The sequence below is a fragment of the Cervus elaphus genome, chromosome 18 (genome assembly GCF_910594005.1).
Source record: "Cervus elaphus chromosome 18, mCerEla1.1, whole genome shotgun sequence".
Taxonomy (NCBI): domain Eukaryota; kingdom Metazoa; phylum Chordata; class Mammalia; order Artiodactyla; family Cervidae; genus Cervus; species Cervus elaphus.
This window is the reverse complement of record NC_057832.1, coordinates 57,859,801-57,882,029: the sequence shown is the minus strand read 5'-3', so window position 1 is coordinate 57,882,029 and position 22,229 is coordinate 57,859,801. Positions and strand designations below refer to the sequence as shown.

The window sequence follows — 22,229 nt, the reverse complement described above, 5'->3', positions numbered from 1 at the left end:
GAATATTGAATATTAATTTTCTCTAATAAGAAGGTTTGGCTATTTTATTATGAATGTGAAGCTGTCTTGGGATCTATAGATGGAACCCTGGCATACAGCCTCCAATGTCTGGAGAGGATGATGGTGCCCTCTGGCAGGAAGCTTCCAATTTTCTGGGACAGCTTTTCCCACATTCTTGCTAAAGGGCCTGTGCCCAGCTTCGTGGCTTGGCAAACAGAGCAAATCCTCCTGGACTTGAACCGCTCCCATAGAGGATCTGTGATCACCCTGTGGGGCCACACCAAGTTCATTGTGACATTTTCTGTGTTTCGTTTTTGCTAGATAAATCAGTATCTCAACTAGTTTGTGGATTTAATCTAGTTTAAATCCACCTCAGAGAATGTTGGGCTTTTAACAGTATCAGTTCTACATGATCTAACAACTGCCTGGAATAGTCCCTAGGAGGCAGTAGGCTCTTTAAAGTTAGATTTAATTAATTATTACAGATTATTGAAGCAAGACTCAATTTCTTTGCTGGGTAGCACTTTAAAAAGGCAGATATGTGTTCTTTATATTTGAAAAATGATAGAATCACTTCTTTAAAAATGTTCTCTTGTACTTTCATATCAATTATATCAATTCATCTTCTCATTTAGCTTTGGAATGCTTTGTTTTATGTTAATCAACTATTCTTGCCTTCACGATTCTTGGCTTCACATTAGGAGAACTGCTTCAGTTCAGTTCAGTCGCTCAGTCGTGTCCGACTCTTTGTGACCCCATGACCTGCAGCACGCCAGGCCTCCCGATCCATCACCAACTGCCAGAGTCTACCCAAACCCGTCTCCATTGAGTCAGTGATGCCATCCAACCATCTCATCCTCTGTTGTCCCCTTCTCCTCCTGCCCTCAATCTTTCCCAACATCAGGGTCTTCTCAAATGAGTCAGCCAAAATATTGGAGTTTCAGCTTCAACATCAGTCCTTCCAATGAACACCCAGGACTGATCTCCTTTAGGATGCACTGGTTGGATCTTGCAGTCCAAGGGACTCTCAAGAGTCTTCTCCAACACCACAGTTCAAAAGCATCAGTTCTTTGGTGCTCAGCTTTCTTTATAGTCCAACTCTCACATCCATACATGACTGCTGGAAAAACCATAGCCTTGACTAGACGGACCTTTGTTGACAAAGTAGTGTCTCTGCTTTTTAATATGTTATCTAGGTTGGTCGTAACTTTCCTTCCAAGGAGTAAGCATCTTTTAATTTCATGGCTGCAGTCACCATCTGCAGTGATTTTGGAGCCCCCAAAAATAAAGTCTGACACTGTTTCCACTGTTTTCCCATCTATTTGCCATGAAGTGATGGGACTGGATGTCATGATCTTAGTTTTCTGAATGTTAAGCTTTAAGCCAACTTTTTCACTCTCCCCTTTCATCAAGAGGCTTTTTAGTTCCTCTTCACTTTCTGCCATAAGGGTGGTGTCATCTGCATATCTGCTTAAGACCAGTTAAATCAGCATCTCAGGTGTGGATTTGGGGCACCTGAGGTCTTAATTTTTTAACAGCTTTATTGAAGTCCAGTTCACATAACAACAAACTGCACATACTCATGATGAAATCTGATCAGTTTTGCCATGTGTGGGCATGTGTGAAACTATAGCCACAGTCACGGTAGTAAACACATCATCTATGGATTCCTCAGTGCCAGTGGAGGGGGAGGGAGCTGCAAATGAGCCTTGGAATCCTGAGCTGTTATAGCTAGTCTCATCTAATATTTAATAATAGTAACATCAATGAGAAGAGTTATTTATCATTTCACAACCCAGCCTTTTTTTTTTTTTTTTTGAGACATAATATCTCTTTTTGAGGCCTAATCTGACCGCATTAAGAAGAAACATTATTTTTTCTGTCAGGCTATCAGTGTGTTTCTCTTAAACTTTCTTTCTGGCCCACAAAGGACTGTTTCTATACAGTCTGGGTTGGGGACTCATGTGTTCATCTTTTCTGCTCTGATATGTACACTGGAAAAGTCAAGATTTAACAGTAATCTGAGTCAGCCAGTGCCTCTGATCACATGGAAGCGAGCACCACTCATTGCCAAACTGCAGATTTAAGAAAATCTGGCAAAGGCAGGGCCATGATGGGGATGGTGGGAGTCAGGTGGGACCTGATTGGGGACCCAAGTGGAAACGTGGGCTGCCACTGCTCCAAGCGGGCACCCAGCCTGAAACCGTCTCAGTTCATCTGATCAAAATCCTGATGAGGGAAATGGAATTTTTAACTTAATAATGCTCCATGTGTCAACTGTGTAAGAATGTCACTGTTTTTCAGCCATTACTAGTAAAATAGTATCTCTCTAGAATATGATTTTTAAAAGTCAGCCAAATAGAATAGCTTTAATGGCCAATATTTGGAAGTTGGTTAAATGAAAATGATTTCTTTACATGCTAGAATATTATGCAGACGTTAAATTACTTTGTAGACTATGGTCATCTTCTATTAGGTGAGAACAGTGAGTTACTAAATCAGTGCATCCTATATGATTCCACTTCTATTTTGAAAAATGTATATGCACACATACATTCAGGAAAAATAGAACACTTGGAAGACATACACCTAAACATTGACAGTTTTTAAATTTCTGGGGATAGAAGATAACATTTGGTTTTAATTTTTTAACATTTACTTTTTCATATTTTGAAAAATGAAAAAACTTTTTTTATCAGAAAAAAAGCAGTGCTATTAAAAATCACCTGTAAAAGTTCTCCCCAGTAAAATAAAACAGTCCACTCAAAATGAGGACTGAAAATAAAAACCATTAGCATTCCAGCTTGGAAATAGTGTGAATTGCCGGTAGGCGGGCCCTCACTCCCTGTTTGTTACGCAGTTTGCATAAGTGACAGGATTTCAGCAAAATAAACCCCTGGTCAAGTTGGAACTAGTTCAGTTTGTTCTCAGACATCCAAGCAGATTTGTTTATTTATTCTATTAAACTCAAGTTCAAGGTTGCAAAGCATGTGTATTCCTGTTGAAGTGTGTTGGCATTTCATTTCGTTTTGACTGACTCCAAATGTTGTTGAGCAAGAAGGTAGGGCAGTATGCACATTAGCAGGCTTCTGCATATGGGCTTATCACATTGTTTTTGGAAAATTTGTTTCCAAGGCCCATCAATCCGAGGAGTGTTCTCTTCAACAAGGAAGGAGACATGAAATCAGTGTATGCACCTCTTGTTGTTGAATCACTAAGTCATGTCCAACTCTTCGTGACCCCATAGGCTGCAGTATGCCAGGCTTCCCTGCCCTTCACTATCTCCTGGAGTCTGCTCACACTTATGTCCATTGAGTGGATGATGCCATCCACCCATCCTATCCTCTGTTGCCCCCTTCTCCTCCTGCCCTCCATCTTTCCCAGCATCAGGGTCTTTTCCAATGAATCCGCTCTTTGCATCAGGCGGCCAAAGTGTTGCAGTTTCAGCTTCAGCATCAGTTCTCCCAGTGAATATTCAGGGGCAGCTTCCTTTAGGATTGACTGGTTTGATCTCCTTGCTATCCAAGGGACTCTCAAGAGTCTTCTCCAACACCACAGTTTGAAAGCATCGATTCTTTGGAGCTCAGCCTTCTTTATGGTTCAACTCTCACGTCCATATGTGACTACTGGAAAAACCATAGCTTTGCCTGTATGGACCTTTGTCAGCAAAGTGATGCCTCTGCTTTTTAATATGCTGTCTAGGGCTGTCACAGCTTTTCTTCAAAGGAGCAATTGTCCCTGACCACCAGCCCACTACTCTTGGCCTTGACTCTGTCCAGTTTTTGCCACTTGCAGCTTCATTCTCTCTCTGTTTGTCTTTATTACATGTCTCCTCAGCCTATTAGTGGGCTCGAATCTCCTCTGGCTGAAATCCACTTCTTATCTCTGCTTCTCCCTAGAGGTGCCATTCTCTTTCCCTCTTCTCTTTCACTGCCAGGTCTCCGTGAGATTGTCAGTGTTTACTGCCTGATTCCAGCCAGAAGCACATTTTCCCTCCTCTGGAAGCCCCAGACCCTTGATATGCCGTTCACAGTATTCATGTCAGCTACAAACATCCCCAGCACTGCCCCAGGTATATTCTGGCCTTTGACACATTCCTCCCTCTACCTCTGAATTCTGAGGGACATAGCAGACTGTGTTGAAACTGATTCTGAAACTTCTGGGCACAAATTCAAGGATATAGGAGCTCATACAACTCAATAACAGAAACATAAGCAACCCAGTAAAAAAAAATGGCCAGAAGACCTCAATAGACATTTCTCCAAGTAGAAGACATACAGATGGCCAATAGGCATGTGACAAGATGCTTAAGGTCGTTAATTATTAGAGAAATGCAAATCAGAACCGCAGTGGGGTTCCATCTCACACTGCTCAGAATGGTCATCATTTAAAAGGCCACAGTTTGCCCATGTAGACAGCTGTTCTGCCAACGGCTGTCTTACGGAACTACTTATAGGGTTAAGAGAAGTATTGTCAGGGAGGCCCTTAGCCTACGTCTGGCTCTTGACAATCACTCATTGAAGGCTGAAGCACTTCTTTTCTGATTGGCTCCTTCCTTTCCTACCTGAGCACAGGTTCAGAATAAAGAAACCACGCTGAGGAGTGAGTGTGGAGCTGCCAGCAAATGTGTGTGATGCAAACTGGTATCCCAGCAGACTGCCAGCACGCGAGCCTCCCAGGCAGTCACTGTAGGATCACCAGCACAAACAGGAGGCCGCAAATGCCAAGGGTCTCCTCTCTCCGCTTTGCTCAAGCCGTGTGATCTGTCCAAAGCATCTGAAATCACTGAAAATATCCACAGCATGTATTCAAATGGCAGATGGCATTCCTATGCCGGACGCTATCCGTGCCCGGCAGGCCTCTCACACATCCTCAGCCATGGCGGGGGAGGGGGAGCATCACACTTTCTTCTTCTCTGGGATTTGCCATCTTTTTCTCGTCTCCGATGCCAGTGTCTTCTCACAGGATTTACAAGAGAAGAAAAGTCTCACTGTTCTGGAAATACTCGAAAACGTTCCAAAACTTTCTTAGCGTTCTTCCTAGCAACAGATCCAGTGACTTCTCGCCACATTTCTCCTGGGTGGCACCATTCTCATGGTGTTTATCTCTTTCTGCCACCAACTGGCCATACAGCCTTGGGCCATTAGACCGCTTTCTGTGTCTCAGTTTTCTCCTCTGGGGAGAATAAGACCTCCCTCCTCGTAAAGTTCCCAAGAAGATCAAATATCTGCCAGCCAGTGACAAAAGTACCCAATATGGAGTAAGCACACAATATGTGTTGCTAGGTAGTTGTGTTATCCACATAAACCATGATCGCTTCCATGTTGGTGGAACTAACATACTTAAGAATCACATGATTTGCTTTTGATGTCCTGGCTTTGCCACTTACTGACTGGGGTGAATCATTGAGAAGTAACCTTGCTCTTAGTTTATTTTTATCTGTAAAATGTCAAGTAGAATACTTATTTTTCTGAATTAAGTGCAATTACTTCTATGAAAAATATCGCAAAAATGCCATACAGCCCAAGATGGTGTTAGGATCTCTCATCTCCGCCTTGCAGTAGATGCCGCCATGACTTAGTCACCTTTGTGTTTCTTGTGGCTCCCAGGGCTAGGACCTGGCCACTGGTGGACCTGAACAGTGATTGCTGAATGAACAGTTTAACAGCTCAACACAACTGAGAAAAAAACACACCAAGAGGACCTCTGTGTGGCCAAGAGACACGGCATGAGATCTATACATGCATATCAGTTCAGTTCAGTTGCTCAGTCATGTCCAACTCTTTGGGACCCTGTTGACTGTAGTACACCAGGCTTCGCTGTCCATCACCAACTTCAGGAACTTGCTCAAACTCATGTCCATCGAGTTGGTGATGCCATCCAACTATCTCATCCTCTGTTGTTCTCTTCTCCTCCTGCCTTCAATCTTTCCCAGCATCAGGGTCTTTTCCAATGAGTCAGTTCTTTGCATCAGGTGGCCAAAGTATTGGATCTTCAGCTTCAGCATCAGTCCTTCCAATGAATATTCAAGGTTGATTTCCTTTAGGATTGACTCGTTTGATCTCCTTGCAGTCCAAGGGGCTCTCAAGAGTCTTTTCGAATACCACAGTTCAAAAGCATCAATTCTTCAGTGCTCAGCTTTCTTTATGGTCCAACTCTCACATTCATACATGACTACTGGAAAAACCATAGCTTTGACATAGATGGACCTTGGTTGGCAAAGTGATGTCTCTGCGTTTTAATACACTGTCTAGGTTTGTCATAGCTTTTCTTCCAAGAAGCAAGCGACTTTTAGTTTCATGGCTGCAGTCACCATCTACAGTGATTTTTGAGCCCAAGAAAATAAAGTCTGTCACTCTTTCCATTGTTTCCCCATCTATTTGCCATGAAGTGATGGGACCAGAGGCCATGATCGTAGTTTTCTGAATGTTGAGTTTTAAGCCAGCTTTTTCACTCTCCTCTTTCACTTTCATCAAGAGGGTCTTTAGTTCCTCTTCACTTTCTGCCATAAGAGTGGTGTCATCTGCGTATCTGAGGTTATTGATATTTCTCCTGGCAATCTTGATTCCAACTTGTGCTTCATCTAACCCAGCATTTCATTTCATGTGATGTACTCTGCATATAAGTTAAATAAGCAGGGTGACAGTATACAGCCCTGACATTCTTCTGTCCCAATCTGGAACCAGTCCATTGTTCCATGTCCAGTTCTAACTGTTGCTTCCTGACCTGCATACAGGTTTCTCAAGAGGCAGGTCAGGTGGTCTGGTATTCCCATCTCTTGAAGAGATGCACTTACATATGTTCTTTAAGACTGATCCATCAGCCCCTCTCCCTGGTCTTCTTTTATACAAATTCAACCCTAGGAAGACCAGAAGTATCCCTTTAGAGCCCAGAGGATGGCCTTAGTTGCTTGGGCAGGCACACCCACCACCGTGAGAAATTACAGCTTGACCGCCTGACAGTCAAGGAGGAGACAGAAAAACTAAGGAAAGTAGACAGAGGGACTTAAAAAGCCCTTTTATGTGGGTTTTTTTTCTTTTTTTCTTTTTTCTTTTTTTTACTGTAGGGAGAAATCCCATGTGACCTACTGAAAGCAAAGTTAGACAAAGTAACAGATCTTTGGAGAACAATTTCACTGTCAGGGTATACCAGATGACCTACAATGACAGATTCTGCTAATTTTCATGATTGCTTCAGGGAAGGATGATGCGAGCTTGACTGTTTTTGCAATATGTTTCTCAAATATAACTTCTTGGTCTGCTGCACAGGTAATTACTCTAACCACAAAGTTCATGTTGCCAGTTATCTCAGCTATGGCCTAATTTTCCCTAATGATGCTGAAGCCTAATTCTTCTGGGTTTTGCAGTCTCTACCAAATAAATGTTAAAACCTTTATCTAGCAAAATCAACTGCTTGGTCATGTCAGTTTATGTAGCTATTTATATCTTCATGATGATTTGCAGTCAATTTGGAGAACTGCTAATGATTAAAATTAAAGAATGACCTAGAGGCTAAAATTAATTCATTTTAATTTATTGACAGTTTGATTTTCACTATTTTTTATACCACTATTGGCTCTGTGAAATAGTGTCCCATTCTGTGTTGTATCATCACATGAACAGCATTCTACATGGCATGCTTGTCTAATCTGTAGATGACACGGAGGTGAAAGGCATAATGCTTATTTTGAGAGGGCAGAATTGAGATGTCAAATGTTTTTGGCAAGTTGTAATGATAAACTCCATTCTCAAAAACTGAAATATTAGTGGGGTGAAAATAAAACCTCCTCTTGGGTCTAGCAAAAATACCTACAAAAAATAATGGAGCTGCTGTCAACCTGATATGTAGCTCTATGAACAGCTGGTAATTGAGGTGGCATAACTTTACTCAATATGCACTGGGCATCTGGAGCTGTAGAGAACAGAGACTCACTCAGGACACCCATAGGAGGAAGGACTGATGCCCATCTGGATCTGAAAAGTGGGAGGTTATTAGGGTTGGATGCTACTTCAGGGAATGAGTCTTCTCTCTCGTCATCTCTCTGCTCTTACTGCTTACCTCTGCATATTCAGTAGGTTCTCATCTGACTCCTAGTGTCTGGTCCAGGTCCCAGAGAGAGCTGATTTGGTTGACTTGGCTGATTATCATTTTTTTCTCCAAGGTGGCGCTAGTGATAAAGAACCTGCCTGCCAATGCAGGACACCTAAGAGATGCAGGTTCAATCCCTGGGTGGGGAAGATCCCCTAGAGGAGGTCTTGGCAACCCACCCCAGTATTCTTGCCTGGAGAATTCCATAGACAGAGGAGCCTGTTGGGCTACAGTCCATTGGGTTGCAAAGGGTCAGACATGACTGCAGTGACTTAGCACATACTAGGGCAGAGGCTTTGGCACAAGGCAACCTCATGGGTCATCTTCCAGCCTCTGAGAATGCCCTGGAGTCAGGTGCTTCCCCTGGTCCTATCAGTGGCCACCTCTACTAAATCAGCAGTTGATCCCTGCTTTTCTGAACAGTGGGCTGTGGTTGGGAAGGTTTACACTAGGATGTGAATCTGGATCTATATCGAGTAGCCAGATCTGGGATCAAAGAGTGAAAGCTATGAGAAGAGAGATTCAACTCTGTACAGAGTACCCTGAAAATGGAATAGGTTGTGGGCAGATGGATGGTTAGATACACCTTCCAGGCCCCTTCCAGTTTGCGAAATTATGTTTTCATTTTTACTGTCATTCTTTTATTTCTTCCCAGAAGTGTCTTAATGAAAACCGTCTTTTCACATTATTTTTAAAATGAGCTGTGAAGATGATTTCTGCCACAGTATAATTATGAGATGCCTAAGGTGTCAGAAGCAGTAATGCTTTGCATTAGCCTCTTAAATAAAATATATTTCATATTGGAATATTTATAACTTAATTTTATTATAGTCAGTAGCTATTTGAAGAAAGGAAATCATTTACATAATGTAAATGTACCGGACCAGCAAACTGCAACAAAGATACTTCTCTAAGATTTTGAAGATGAGTTTAAGAGTGTTTCAGACATTTTTTTCCTAAGGAATTGTAAATGACCTTCCAGAAATTTCAGTTAAGCTTTAAAATTCACATGTCATGATGGACTGAATCATTTAGGACAGATTTCAGTGGTGACTCTTCTGACACTTGTCTGAGCTGAAGTCTCCAAAGTAGTGTCTTTAAATCTCACTATTTAAATTCTACTAATTTGGAAGTGTGTGTGTATGTGTTATGAAGGGAGAAGAAAAAGTATTCCATACAATGTTCATCTTTTCCCAAACAACAATAGTTAGTTATTTAATTGGAGAAAATCTGAAAGCACTGAGAAGACTCCCGGGTGCTTCTGTTTCCTTTTTCCAACGTGAGAGTGCTTTGTGCAAAAAAGAAAAAAAAAAAAAAAATAGGGCTGGGCAGATACAGGGCAGAGTAGCCTTGCCTCCAGCTGCCTGTTTATTGCATTCTCTACAGGCAATACATGGTTGGGGAAAAAAATACAGCTTTGTTAAAATTCCACTTCCACCATTTTGGAGGCAAGACAAAGCACTCTCAACTTCAGTTTCCTCATTTGTAAATCAGGGATAATAATAGCCCTTAGGACAGAGCGTTCTTGTGAGGATTAAAGCACTTAGCACAATGTCGGGCTCTTACAGAGTACTCAGAAATTTAGCTCTTAGGATTATTTTTATCTTCATTACTCCTTAAGGGGTGGGAATCCTGAGGTTATGCTTGCCTCTTCCCAGAAAGTCAGTAGCATCAGGCCCTGTTAATGGTGTGAATCCATGTGGATCTGTCCTACCTAGCCCAGCCTGAAATAGGGTCATGTCAGGCCCCAGCTCATGATCTGCTTTTATCCTCCTTGGAAGACTCGAGTCCATCCTGGTCTCAATCCTTTGCTTGGACCTCATATAAGTCTGTGTACCTCTCGGAGTCCTAGTTTCCTCCTCTTGAAAATTAGGGAACTATTTATTTATTTTTAATCAACATAAAGTTGATTTACAATGTTGTGTTAGTTTCAACTAAAGATTTCAGTTATATATATATCTATTCTTTTTCAGATTCTTTTTCCTTATAGATTATTACAAAATATTGAGTACTGTTCCCTGTGCTACAAAGTAGGTCTTTGTTGGTTATCTATTTTATATATAGTAGCATGTATATATGGAGAAGGCAATGGCTCCCCTCTCCAGTACCCTTGCCTGGACAATCCCATAGACGGAGGAGCCTGGTAGGCTGCGGTCCATGGGGTCGCTAAGAGTAGGACACGACTGAGCGTCTTCACTTTCACTTTTCACTTTCATGCATTGGAGAAGGAAATGGCAACCCACTCCAGTGTTCTTGCCTGGAGAATCCCAGGGACAGCAGAGCCTGGTGGGCTGCCGTCTATGGGGTCGCATAGAGTTGGACACGACTGAGGTGACTTAGCAGCAGCAGCAGCAGTATGTATATATTAGTCTCAACCTCCTAATTTATCCCCCTACTTTTCCATTTGGTAACCATAAGTTTGTTTTTTTATATCTGTGAATCAGTTTCTGTTTTGTGACTAAGTTCATTTTTATCATTTTTAGACTCCACATATAAGCAATATCATATGATGTTTGTCTTTGGTGTTCTTCACTTAGTGTGATCTCTAGGTCTATCTATGTTGCTGCAGATGATGTTATTTCATTCTTTTTTATGGCTGAGTATATTCCATAATATAAGGACACCACATCTTCTTTATCTATTCATTTGTTGATGGACTTTTAGGTTATTTCTGTGTTTTGGCTATTAATAGGCACATGAAAAAATTCTCAACATCGCTATTAGAGAAATGTGAATCAAAACTACAGTGAGGTATCACCTCAACTGGTCAGAATGGCCATCATTTAAAAGTCTACAAGTAATAAATGCTGGAGGGTCTGGAGCAAAGGGAACCTTCCTACACTGTTGGTGGGAATGCAGATTGGTGTAGCCTCTGTGGAGAACAGTGTGGAGGTTCCTCAAAAAAATGAAAAATAGAGCTATCATATGATCCAGCAATCCCACTCCTGGGCACATATACGGAGAAAACTATAATTTGAAAAGGAGAACTATTAAATTTTATAGAGTTTGGAAGTTTTGGATACTATTAAACTGTATTTGTTTTAGAGATCAGATGCGAATTATGTAGAGAAGATGGGACTCTTAGCCCTGGATGAATCATTGAAGAATGTCTCCTCTGACTTTCTCTCCTTCAAAAAAATGCTTGTGCTTGGGTTCTGTCCCACTTGATCTGATATATTGGTAATTGGTCAGGCATTTATTTGGCCACATGGGGCCTAGCCACTGACATTTTGTAAAACCTCTCCCACTGGTGCAAATGTGCCTGCAAGCTTGAGAAACACTTAGCAAGCCCAAGGTCAGACTATTAATGGCAAAGGCAGGTCTAGACTCCCGGCTTCTCTTTTTTCCCTGTACACTGTCCCCAAGTTCTGTTTTGAAAGAGATTTTCTGAACATTTTTGCAGTGTTTCTTTTTTCACACTTTCTCATAAGAATGAGTTATTAAATAAACACATTATTCGAACACTTCTGTTAGTTGGCTTCCTTTTAAGTAAGGTTTCATTCTATGGTGTTCTTCCTTAACCTTGTGCTTGTTTTCTTACAATGATGTGTTCTAAAACCTTCCTTCCCAGATACCTCCTTTCTCACTGCCTTCAAAGCGACCTCCAAAATGTAATTGCATGTCTGTGTTCCTCACTGAGATCATCAACCTTGATCAAATTCTTAGTTCTTCATTGTTTGTTCTTTGCAGCTTGTATTAGATTTCCCTAGCCTCTACCTGTGTGTTGATGTGATTCTACAGCACTCTGTATTCCCATGAAGTATTAGAGTAAAATTAGATCAAGTGCCTTTTTTTGCTCTTTGATTTTTGTGAGCAGTTGTTTCCTGCTATTGAGGGCTCATTCAGACTTCTATCATATACCAAAATGTAATTGGAATTGTGTTACCTTTTTTAAATTACCTGTTGCCATGAAATTGCTTGAAGTTTCTTAGACACTGATGTCCTTAACTACTGTAATGCTTGGTTAAAATTCATCATGGGATTTAATACGTATTAAGTTCCCCTCGTCAATTTTAGTAGGATAGCTGAAAGCTTAATAGAATTAGCTAACCCCAAACAGTTTACACTGTTCTGTGATTGTTTTGTTTTCAGGAACCTTTGTGATACTCCACACTTGTGTGCCGAAGACTTTAACCACATCTGCTCTCAGGAGTTGGCATCCTGGGAAAAGAACGGCTTCCAGAATCAAGGAAATTTTTGGGAGGTTCCTGGCCTGGTGGATCTTTGAAGGTGAGAATGAAACTGTTTTCTCTTTGTCTTTAGAAATCTAATTGAGCTGTTCTGTCTTCAAGATCTGCTTTCTGGAAGAGTGAATAGGGGGCTACATTACTGAAAATTCTCTTTAAAGAACTGAGAGTTTTTCTTTTTCAGGAGATTTTATAGTAGTCATGAAGGATATCAGTTGGCTATTTTGACCAAATAGGAATTTATCTGAAGTGTAGATCTGTGAAACGACGATCTATGAAGACTTATTTAAACATACACATACATACACACACCCCTTAAAAAAATCAGTAACATTTCTCTTCTCAGAAATTTCTTATGCATTTAAGGTCTCTCTCAGCCTTCATTTCTCTTACCCTGCCTTCTAGGATTATTTTAAGAATCAAACAATATAACTTATGTAAACCATGAAGTATTATTTGCATAAGTAAGAAAAGTAGTCACTATTTCCAAACACTTATAATCCTCCAGATTACTCTCATAACTTCCAATCTGTTTTCTTCCATAGTGTGATTCATTTTTATTTCAGTTCAGTATACTTTGCGAGGATCTTAAGAAGTAAAGTCCTTCCCTTCAAGGAATATCTGTCAAATTCAGAACAGTCACATAAGTAAATATGATCCTCTCCAATGTGATCTTAAGTATATTGAGAATGCACTAAGGATTAAAAAAGGCATCAAATGTAGCCTGGAGCCAGAAGATTGTATGTGTAAAAGCAGGCTTCCTGGAGGAGGTAACCCCTGAAATGGCCCTTGAAAGATGAATAGGAGTTAGGCTGGTAAAGAGCAGGGTAGGGTGGAGGAGTCCATTGCAGTGGTGGTGAGATAGTTGTGTAAAACTCACATACAGAAGTAATAAGTCATTCAGGATTATTGACCCATAGGTATGGGGGGTGTATGTGTGTGTGTGTTTGTAAGCACTGAAGGTTGTTTTTTTTTTTTAATTGAAGTATGATTGATTTACAGTGTTGTCTTAGTTTCTGGTGTACAGAAAAGTGATATATTCTTTTTCAGATTCTTTTCCATTATAGTTTATTATAAGATATTGAATATAGTTCCCTGTTCTATACAGTAGGACCTTATTATCCCAAACTCCTCATTCATCACTCCCCTAGCCCCATTCCCCTTTGATAACTATTAGATTATTTTCTACCTGTGTGATTCTATTTCTGTTTTGTAAATAAATTCATTTGTATCATTTTTTCAGATTCCACAAATAAGTGATATCATATTTGTCTTCTGTCTGACTTCATTTAGTATGATAACTTCTGAATTCATCCATGTTGCTGCAAATGGCCTTATTTCATTCTTTTTTATGGCTGAGTAATAAATATTCCATTGTGTGTGTGTACACACACACCACATCTTTATCCATTCACCTATTGATGTACATTTAAGTTGTTTCCATGTCTTGGCTGTTGCAAGTAGTGCTGCTATGAACGCTGCAGTTCATGTATCATGTATCTTTTTGAATTACAGTTTTCTCAGGAGTGGAATTGTAAGATCATATGGTAATTGTATTTTAGTTTTTTAAGGAACCTCTGTACTGTTCTCCATTGTGGCTGCACCAGTTTAAATTCCAACCAAAAGTGTAAGGGGGTTCCCTTTTCTGCTGAGGGATTTTAAGGTGGCAGTCATTGGCCTTTTAGATGTGTTAACCTGAAGAAAGTTAGAGGAAGAGTTACAGGTGAACGAGATTGAAGGAGGAAGATTTGTAATGATCTGGGGAAGAGATGGAAGGACTATAATTAGGGTAGAAGCAGAGAACACCAAAAAATTGATGCTTTTGAACTGTGGTGTTGGAGAAGACTGTTGAGAGTCCCTTGGACTGCAAGGAGATCACACCAGTCAATCCTAAAGGAAATCAACTTTGAATATTCATTGGAAGGGCTGATGCTGAAGCTCCAATAGTTTTACCACCTGCTTTGCAGAACTGACTCATTAGAAAAGACCGTGAAGCCTGAAAAGATTAAAGGCAGGAGGAGAAGGGGACGACAGAGGATTAGATGGCTGGATGGCATCACCGACTCAATGGACATGAGTTTGAGCAAGCTCCAGGAGTTGGTGGTGGACAGGGAAGCCTGGTGTGCCTCAGTCCATGGGGTCACATAGAGTCGGACAGGACTGAGCGGCTGAACTGAACTGAACTGAGTGAGGAACAGAGAAAGAAATTTTAGACAACTAGAATATTCTGAATTTTGTGATAGCTTGAACATTGGAAGTGAGAAAACATTAGGACTTGGGATTGTCAGGTTTCTGACTTGAGTGACGGAAAGCGTGATGATGTCATCAAGAGAATTAACAGGGAAGTGGACTTGGTGGCGGGGAGGAGAGGACTTTGAGGTGTATTTGGGACGTGTAGGTCAAAATGGCTCCCAGCTAGTTGGACATGTAAGTGTGGTGGTTAGGGCAGGGCTGAGGACTAGCAATGTTGATTTGGGAGTTACAGGCAATAGTTAAAAATCTTTTTTAAAATATAAATTTTATATTGTACTTAAGCCTCCACTATCATTTATTTGTATACTTAAAGCACAAGTCACCACATTCTCAATTTCCATTTTATTTTGCCATTACCTGTCATTTCATTTGTATCTATTCTTGTTGGTCCTGTTTTCTTGGCATAATAAATTGGGATTTTACCTCATGACCATTGTTGTGACCTTTTGAATTTGATGAAAGAAAATTCCACCTAGTATTTTAAAAACCCATGAAACCCTAAAATGTTGTAGAATTGTAAGTGCCAGTCTCCATTTTAATTCACAGTGGCTATAGAAGTTATTTAAAAGTACTTTGCTTTCCAAAGTATAGTGTTGTGTTTTTTTTTTTTCCCCCTGTATAAATCGAGATTTCTTATCAATTCCTCCCTTTTATTGCTCTATCCAGGATCTGAGTCTTGCATGTGGGAGACTAAGCAGCATCTTTTTTGCAGTCTTCTGTGGGGTGGTGCCAGGGTCCCTCCCTTGGGTCTTCCCAGAATCAACCCAGAATTTCATTAAGGAAGACTGTTATAACAGAGGCTGCACTGTTTGAGGTCAAGCCTACCCAAGTCAGACTTCTGAAAATCATTACGCAGAGCCTTCTTTGAGGGAATGTCATGGGTAAAAATTTTAAATTCAAATAATACTTACAATAGTACTATTTTGAGTGAATTTTATTTGATTACCATGGTCGTAATGAACTTACTGATTTTTTTTTCTTAAGATCTGTTGGAATATTACAGAATGCTCCTTTTTTACTCTTTCTAGTTCACTTCTCTAGCATCCTTCCAGAAACTTTCAAGATCAATTAATCTGTCACTTTCAGTTTTATACAAAAGAGAATTAATTTGAAGCAGAATTAAGTACATAATGCTAACAGCTGGAGCCAGAGCCCTGGCCAGTTGAAACGCATTCTGTCCTTTCCACTTGAGCTTTTTCCTTCTTATTCCAAATCTTTATTGAACCGTGATGTTATCTATGTGTCTTAAAATAGGAAATTGAATTAAGTAAATCAGTTCACACTGATGGCATATGCTTTGGTTAATCACTCTCTGCTCAGCAAACAGATTTTGCCTTACTGCTTTGGGCTCTGATTAACGTTTTATTGTTTTTTTATCTTTGCACCTAAAAATTTTTTTAGTATGAAATTTGATTTTAGCATTCTCTGTTGTGGTTCCACTGCTAAAAGGAAGGACTGGAAGAGAATCAAAACCACCTGTGTTTAAATTCCAGTTTAAAAAGACCTGTCATTTCAATCCATTATCAAGCCAATTTTTTCCAATAGGTGCTTTCAACAGGCATACTAGGCACATTCTAGGCACATTCAAATAAGGCAAGCACTGGCCATACAACCCAGTTTCCTGAAACATCTGATTTTTTTCCAGCTTTATTTCCCTTTTTAAAATAAAAGGCAACTTCCATACATTAAAAAAAAGAGACACTCTTCATTTATTTTAAAATCAACACTTTTAAGCAGAGGCTATTTCTGATTGGGTCAAAAACATTGTAAGACTTGGTGAATTTTATGTATAGAAAATGAATTCATGGAAATGCTGAGTTGGTGTAACTTAGAATGACGTCACATGCATGCAAGTTGTAGGTGGTCTCAAGGACAATGAATTGTTCTCTGAAATTCACAGAACGGGCAGTCATTGCTGTGAAACCAGTGGGCTGTTTCAGGGTCCAGATACACAACATGATTCAGTCATCCTGAGGGCTGCCAGTCGCGAAAGGAGTTTCCACTTGCTTGTGTGCCGGACACAAGAAATATGTCTGCCCGTTTTGGTGTCTTTCTGCCTTCTGTCTCACTCATAGTCTTTGTGATACAGACAAATGTAGTATCTCCAAAACAGGAGACCCTTGACAGTTTGTGTTTATGGATCTAAAAGTGGAGACAATTGGTTGTGGACTGAAAAGCAGGCAAATGACCCTTCACTGGGCTTCCCTGATAGCTCAGACGGTAAAGAATCTTCCTGCAATGCAGGGCTGGGTTCGGTCCCTGGGTCGCAAAGATGCCCTGGAGGAGGATATGGCTACCCACTCCAGTACTCTTTCCTGGAGAATCCCACAGATGAGTCTGGTGGGCTACAGTCCGTAGCGTCGCAGAGAGTTGGATGCGACTGAAGCAATTTAGCATGCACACACACATGTACACACACACCCTTCATTTGGTAACAAGCAAGAGCCCTGGGAAGACAGTGTCTTGGCATGTTGCTCTCAGCCTAGTGTGGCCACATTGGACCAAATGATGATGTGAACAGAGATGGAGAGATGTAGAGACTTCTGCAGACAGTAAACACAGAATGATGTGATGTCTGGGAAGGGACAGGTCAGCTTTCACTGCTGTCGTTGGGCTTGGTGGTAGGGTCTACTAAACAGTCTGACTGTGGACAGCAGTATTGGGTGGCTGCTTCCTGCTTCGATTCCAGAATGACTGTTCCAAGTATCATTATGCCAACAAAGCACAATGGATAGCACTGATATTAGCTTTGGAGGCGCCACTTAAAAGTATTTAGAGTTTGAAATAATATTCAAGACTTCCCTTCTTCTGCCCTGTGGGTAGAGCACAGAATTTTGCGGGAGGGAGGTTGTTTAGAGAAAACTCTTAGAAAGTGAAAGCCGTCGGTGAGTTGCCAGGGTGACACTTCTGAATGGGCAGTCTTCCAAAAGGCTCAAATCATATTTAGTAGTAAAGTGTGTTACCCTACGCCCTTTTGTAGTGTGGGATTTTGAGAAGAGAGGGGACAGGAAATGCTGAGCCACCAGCTTTGGATCCAAATTCAATCCCACTGTAGAGGTCACAGGCATCAGCAGTTTGTGGGCCATTTTGGTGGAGGACAATAACAGTGGATTTCTAATCAGATAATGTCCTGCTACATTTGAATTTTCACTCTCCACTGCCTTTTGTCATCTGAATCCTTTCAAAATCATTCTTGACTCAGGTTTATTATTAACTTTTTGAACTCTGGCTTCTGTACTAATATCTTGCTGCTCACATTAAAATGAGAACGTTGCCGCGAGAATTTCTTTTTGCATTTGTTAATAGAATAGCAAGGCAGCATAATATGAATTAATACTCTTCACATTTCCCCACAATATAAGCTGGATTCATTATCCCCTGGGGATCTATTTCAAATTCATGTCCTAGTAAGCCATTCCAGCTAGTTGTTGGCTTTCTAGCTTTTTAAAAGCTTCTCCATAATGGATAAATAGAGAACAATACATAATACATAATTTTGATTTTAAACTTTAAAAACATGTTTGATTGTTCTCATTATAAAGTGAAAAATGAGACAGAACTTCCTCTTTTATGACCAATAGTATAAGTATTTGTAATTTTCTTTTGGCAAGAACCATCCTGAGGCAATTATGTCTCTTTAATATAGTTTAGACAATAAATTGTATGAGAAAAGATTAAGGATAGAAACATTATTGAGGATGCAGAGCCACTAACAGAGGTTATTCATCCTTTGTAACATCTTTCCTTCAGAGGACACATGTATTATCATTGACCGAACTATTTAAAATGGCAGTATCTGCTTGGGCAATAATTCTCTGTTACTAATATTTCAAATTACTCTCTCTCCTCTTCTGTTTCCCTTCTTTGCTATCAAAACTTCCAGTTTTGTTTCCAGTCATCATATTAGTATATGTGTGTCACACAGAGAATGTGACACAGCAAAGGGGCAGAGGCAGAAAAAGAGAGAAAGCTGAAGAAAGCGACAGAAAAACAAGAGGTATTTTGTATTTCCTACACAGAAACCAAAGAAGTATTTGGAGTTCCTTTCCTGCCTCCACCTTATTTGTTTTTTTGATTTCTTTGACATGAACGCTACATGATTTTTTATAACTTACCAATCGATAAGCAATTATGCAGAACCATATTCTGAGTTAGAGATCCGAAAATAGTCACTCTAATAGAGCTGTGCTGTCGCCCAGACGCCGTGCCCCTTTCAGGCTTGAGATCCTCTTTCCCCAGCTTCTGGGAGTCTTAACAGCTGGAAGCTCACAGCTGGATCCCTCCTTGGTGACTGCCCTTAGCTGTCAGCTAAGGAGAGCTGCCTCACTCAAGAGCCTGCCCATCGCCCCTGGGGCAGCAGCATCCATTCAGTGGCTGGTCAACCTGGGGACACAGAGGCCCTTGCCCCACTTCAGGACAACTCTGTAGGGCCGGTAGGGTCAGCTGGGGCTTCTGTTGTGACTGCAGTCCGGCTTCTCCCACTGCCTCACCTGCTTTCTTCACTCTCCCGTTTGTGTGGAGTCCAGCAGCAGTCACCAGTGAAATTTCCAAATTCTCATCTCAGAGTCTGGTTCGAGGAAAGGTAGCCTGCAGCAGCCGCCGTACCTGGACCATGCCTTGCGTACATGTATGCGTGTCCACTGTGGTAAGGCACTGGCTCAAGAATCATCATCAAGATCTCTGACAAGTCCATGCCGTTCCTGTGAAAAATGGGAATAAAAATACCAACCTCTTAGAGTTGTTGCCAGGATTCAGTAGCAAAGTATTCAGTGCCTGCCACACAAGAAGCACTCCTTAAATTACAGCTTTTGTTGAAATTATCTACAAATGATCCATAAATGGTGTACTAGTTCCGACCAATTGATTATAATACAGAATGTATTGTAATGTCATTTTATGACAACATTTATTTCAGTAGAGGATCAGGTTAATGAAAGAGGTATCATCTGCTTATTTAAATAGTTCTTCCTCATTGTCAGTTTCCATTTATTTAGTGTGTAGAGAAATTGGGAAGGTCTCTAAAGAGATCCGTAAGTCATTAAAGAGATAGAAAGAAAATGTTATAGGAAAGAATGAAAGGATCTGGAAATAAGATTGGAAGATTGAGTAACTTGCTTTCTATATTCAAGTAAGTGGAAACGTTTTATGAGGGGAATATTGGACTTGTTTTTCCCATATTCACAGAAGACAGAACAAGAGAAAATGGACATAAATTGAAGGAGGAATCTAGATGGGTTTGTATTAAGGGAATTCCTCTGTTCTTGGACAGTAAACATGGGAAGGACCTTGTAATATATATAAACATATATATATATATATTTTTTAATCTTCAAAAAAAAAAAAGAAAGACAACATTCAGTCAATCACTGAGATACTTCCTAGGGAATTTATGGAGGACTCTGAACTCTTGTGATTCTGAGATTTCAGATATGATATTTCCTAGAAACTCAGACACATATGTTCTATTTTATAAATGGAAACTAACTACTATTTGACCACTTCCATTTTCTTTTAAACTAAATTTTTTATAATATCTTTGAAAATGCCCATATGCACCTTGTATGTGGTTTTCTGATAATGTTAATTTTTTCACTGAATAGGTGTCTATTAAAAATATGACAAGTATCAGTATCATAATTTCCAATATGTCATCTCTTTATATTATGTATAAAAATAAATTAAAACCTAGCATCCTATGCCATTTATCTATATGTGCTGTAAGTTATTTGGGGTCTCAGATCTTGGGATGATGTTGTTTAAATGAGCACTTGTGAGTAATAAATCACTCTGAAGGGCTTTAGAACACCAGCAAGAGGTCTGGAACTTTGGAGAACACTTTTTCAATCAATTAATGGCTTAGCGATAAGATTAAAGAGTGGATATGGGACTAGGTTTTTAATGTTCTTTAAGACCTCAGTGTCAAAAGATAAGAGGAAGCCACTAAGATGTTTCTCAATTACTGGTAAATGTATTAGATTTTGCATTTTCTCCTTGGCATGGCTTGTCAAATGAGTCACAAACAAGAGACAGAATGAAGTGGGTGAAGGAGCCCTGGACCATAAGCCGAAATGCCTGGCTCTGCTTCCATCATATTTAAAAATGGTCTGTGCTTCTCTTATAGAAGTATGTCTGCATGGGATGTCTTTGAATCTCTTAACTTCAGAACCCTGTATTACATGCTCATCACAGCACAGTACCTTCTTTCAGAAGATGCCCAGCAGACCTAACCTGAGGGCCCCATCACCCCTTGACCTAAAGCAAGCAGCTCTGTTTCTGCTATTTTTTTTTCTATTTTTTAAGCAAGCACAGGTATATAGAGGTTCCATTTAGGATTTCACTTGACTAAATAGATTCATTGCTAGAAACAAGAATCCTACAGGTAGTCCTGCTGATGTCCTGTCTTCAGTTTTCTCCCCACTATATCTCATTAAAATACTGAATTTCATTGCTTCTCTTACGGCCTAGTTAAAACTCTTCCAGTAGCTGTCTATCTCATGAGGGAAAATGTACACACTGTTTACCCCAGTATTCCTGGCCGCCCTCACTGCCACAGCAGTGGAGATGGACTTAGAATTCTAACATGAGGTCATCTGGATCTGGTTATCAAATGCAGAGTCGGAGACTGGGTGGCCTGTCACAAGCAGCTCATGCAGTCGACTTCCTGTCTGATTTTGCTCAGCATCATCCTTGCTGTCCTTCTAAGCTACCCAGGCCATTCTGTTCGTATTCTGAGCATACCTCCTCCATAAGGCCTTCCTTGATAGCTCCAGCCCGTATTAATCTGGCCCAGCTCTGAAATTCTTTTACACACGTGGGCATTTATGTTAGTCTGCGTTCCATTTTACCCAGTTTGACAATAGTCTTATGTAGCCTGCATGTGCTCAGCGTTATTCTCGCTCCCTCAGGTGTCAGGGAACACTGCAGCAGTCACTGTGACCACCACTTACCTAGAGAAATTCACATTCCAGCATCATCCGCAAATGTAAATTTTCAGTGTTCAGTTCAGTCGCTCAGTCGTGTCCAACTCTTTGCGACCCCATGAACTGCAGCACACCAGGCCTCCCTGTCCATCACCAACTCCTGGAGTTTACTCAAACTCATGTCCATTGAGTCGGTGATGCCATCCAACCGTCTCATCCTCTGTCGTCCCCTTCTCCTCCCACCTTCAGTCTTTCCAAGCATCAGGGTCTTTTCCAGTGAATCAGTTCTTCACATCAGGTGGCCAAAGTATTGGAATTTCAGCTTCAGCATCAGTCCTTGCAATGAATATTCAGTACCGATTTCCTTTAGGATGAACTGCTTGAATCTCCTTGCAGTCCAAGGAACTCTCAAGAGTCTTCTCCAACACCACAGTTCAAAAGCATCAATTCTTCGGTGCTCAGCTTTCTTTATGCATTAAGATATTCTGGAAGAAATTTTAGCAACATGGATGGAAATAAAACTTACCTTAAGTTATAACATATTAAAGCTCAAAGCACTTGCCTTGATTGAATGATACAGATTTTAAGCCTAATTCTGCCTCTCACTTTGGGTTCATCAGCAAGTTACTTGTTCTTTAAGATCTTTTTAATAACTAATAATACTGCTATTCTTTGGTCTTTGCACCTCACAGAGTGCTTTTACATGTTCTTTAATTTGAACTTCACAATGACCCACAAGGTACTGAGGTAATCTAGTATCTCTCAAACAAGAAAACTGAGC

The 22,229-nt window shown here is 40.5% G+C and overlaps 1 protein-coding gene across 29 annotated transcripts in view; it reads left to right on the top strand.

The window, feature by feature from the left end:
• The window catches only part of NRCAM (neuronal cell adhesion molecule), a 327,295-nt gene that overhangs the window by 59,894 nt on the left and 245,172 nt on the right, over positions 1 to 22,229 (top strand). For all 29 annotated transcript variants that reach the window (XM_043873013.1, XM_043872996.1, XM_043872986.1 and 26 more), the window contains exon 2: positions 12,181 to 12,318. The gene's annotated coding sequence lies outside the window, so the exon portion shown is untranslated. The remainder of the gene's footprint in view (positions 1 to 12,180; positions 12,319 to 22,229) is intronic.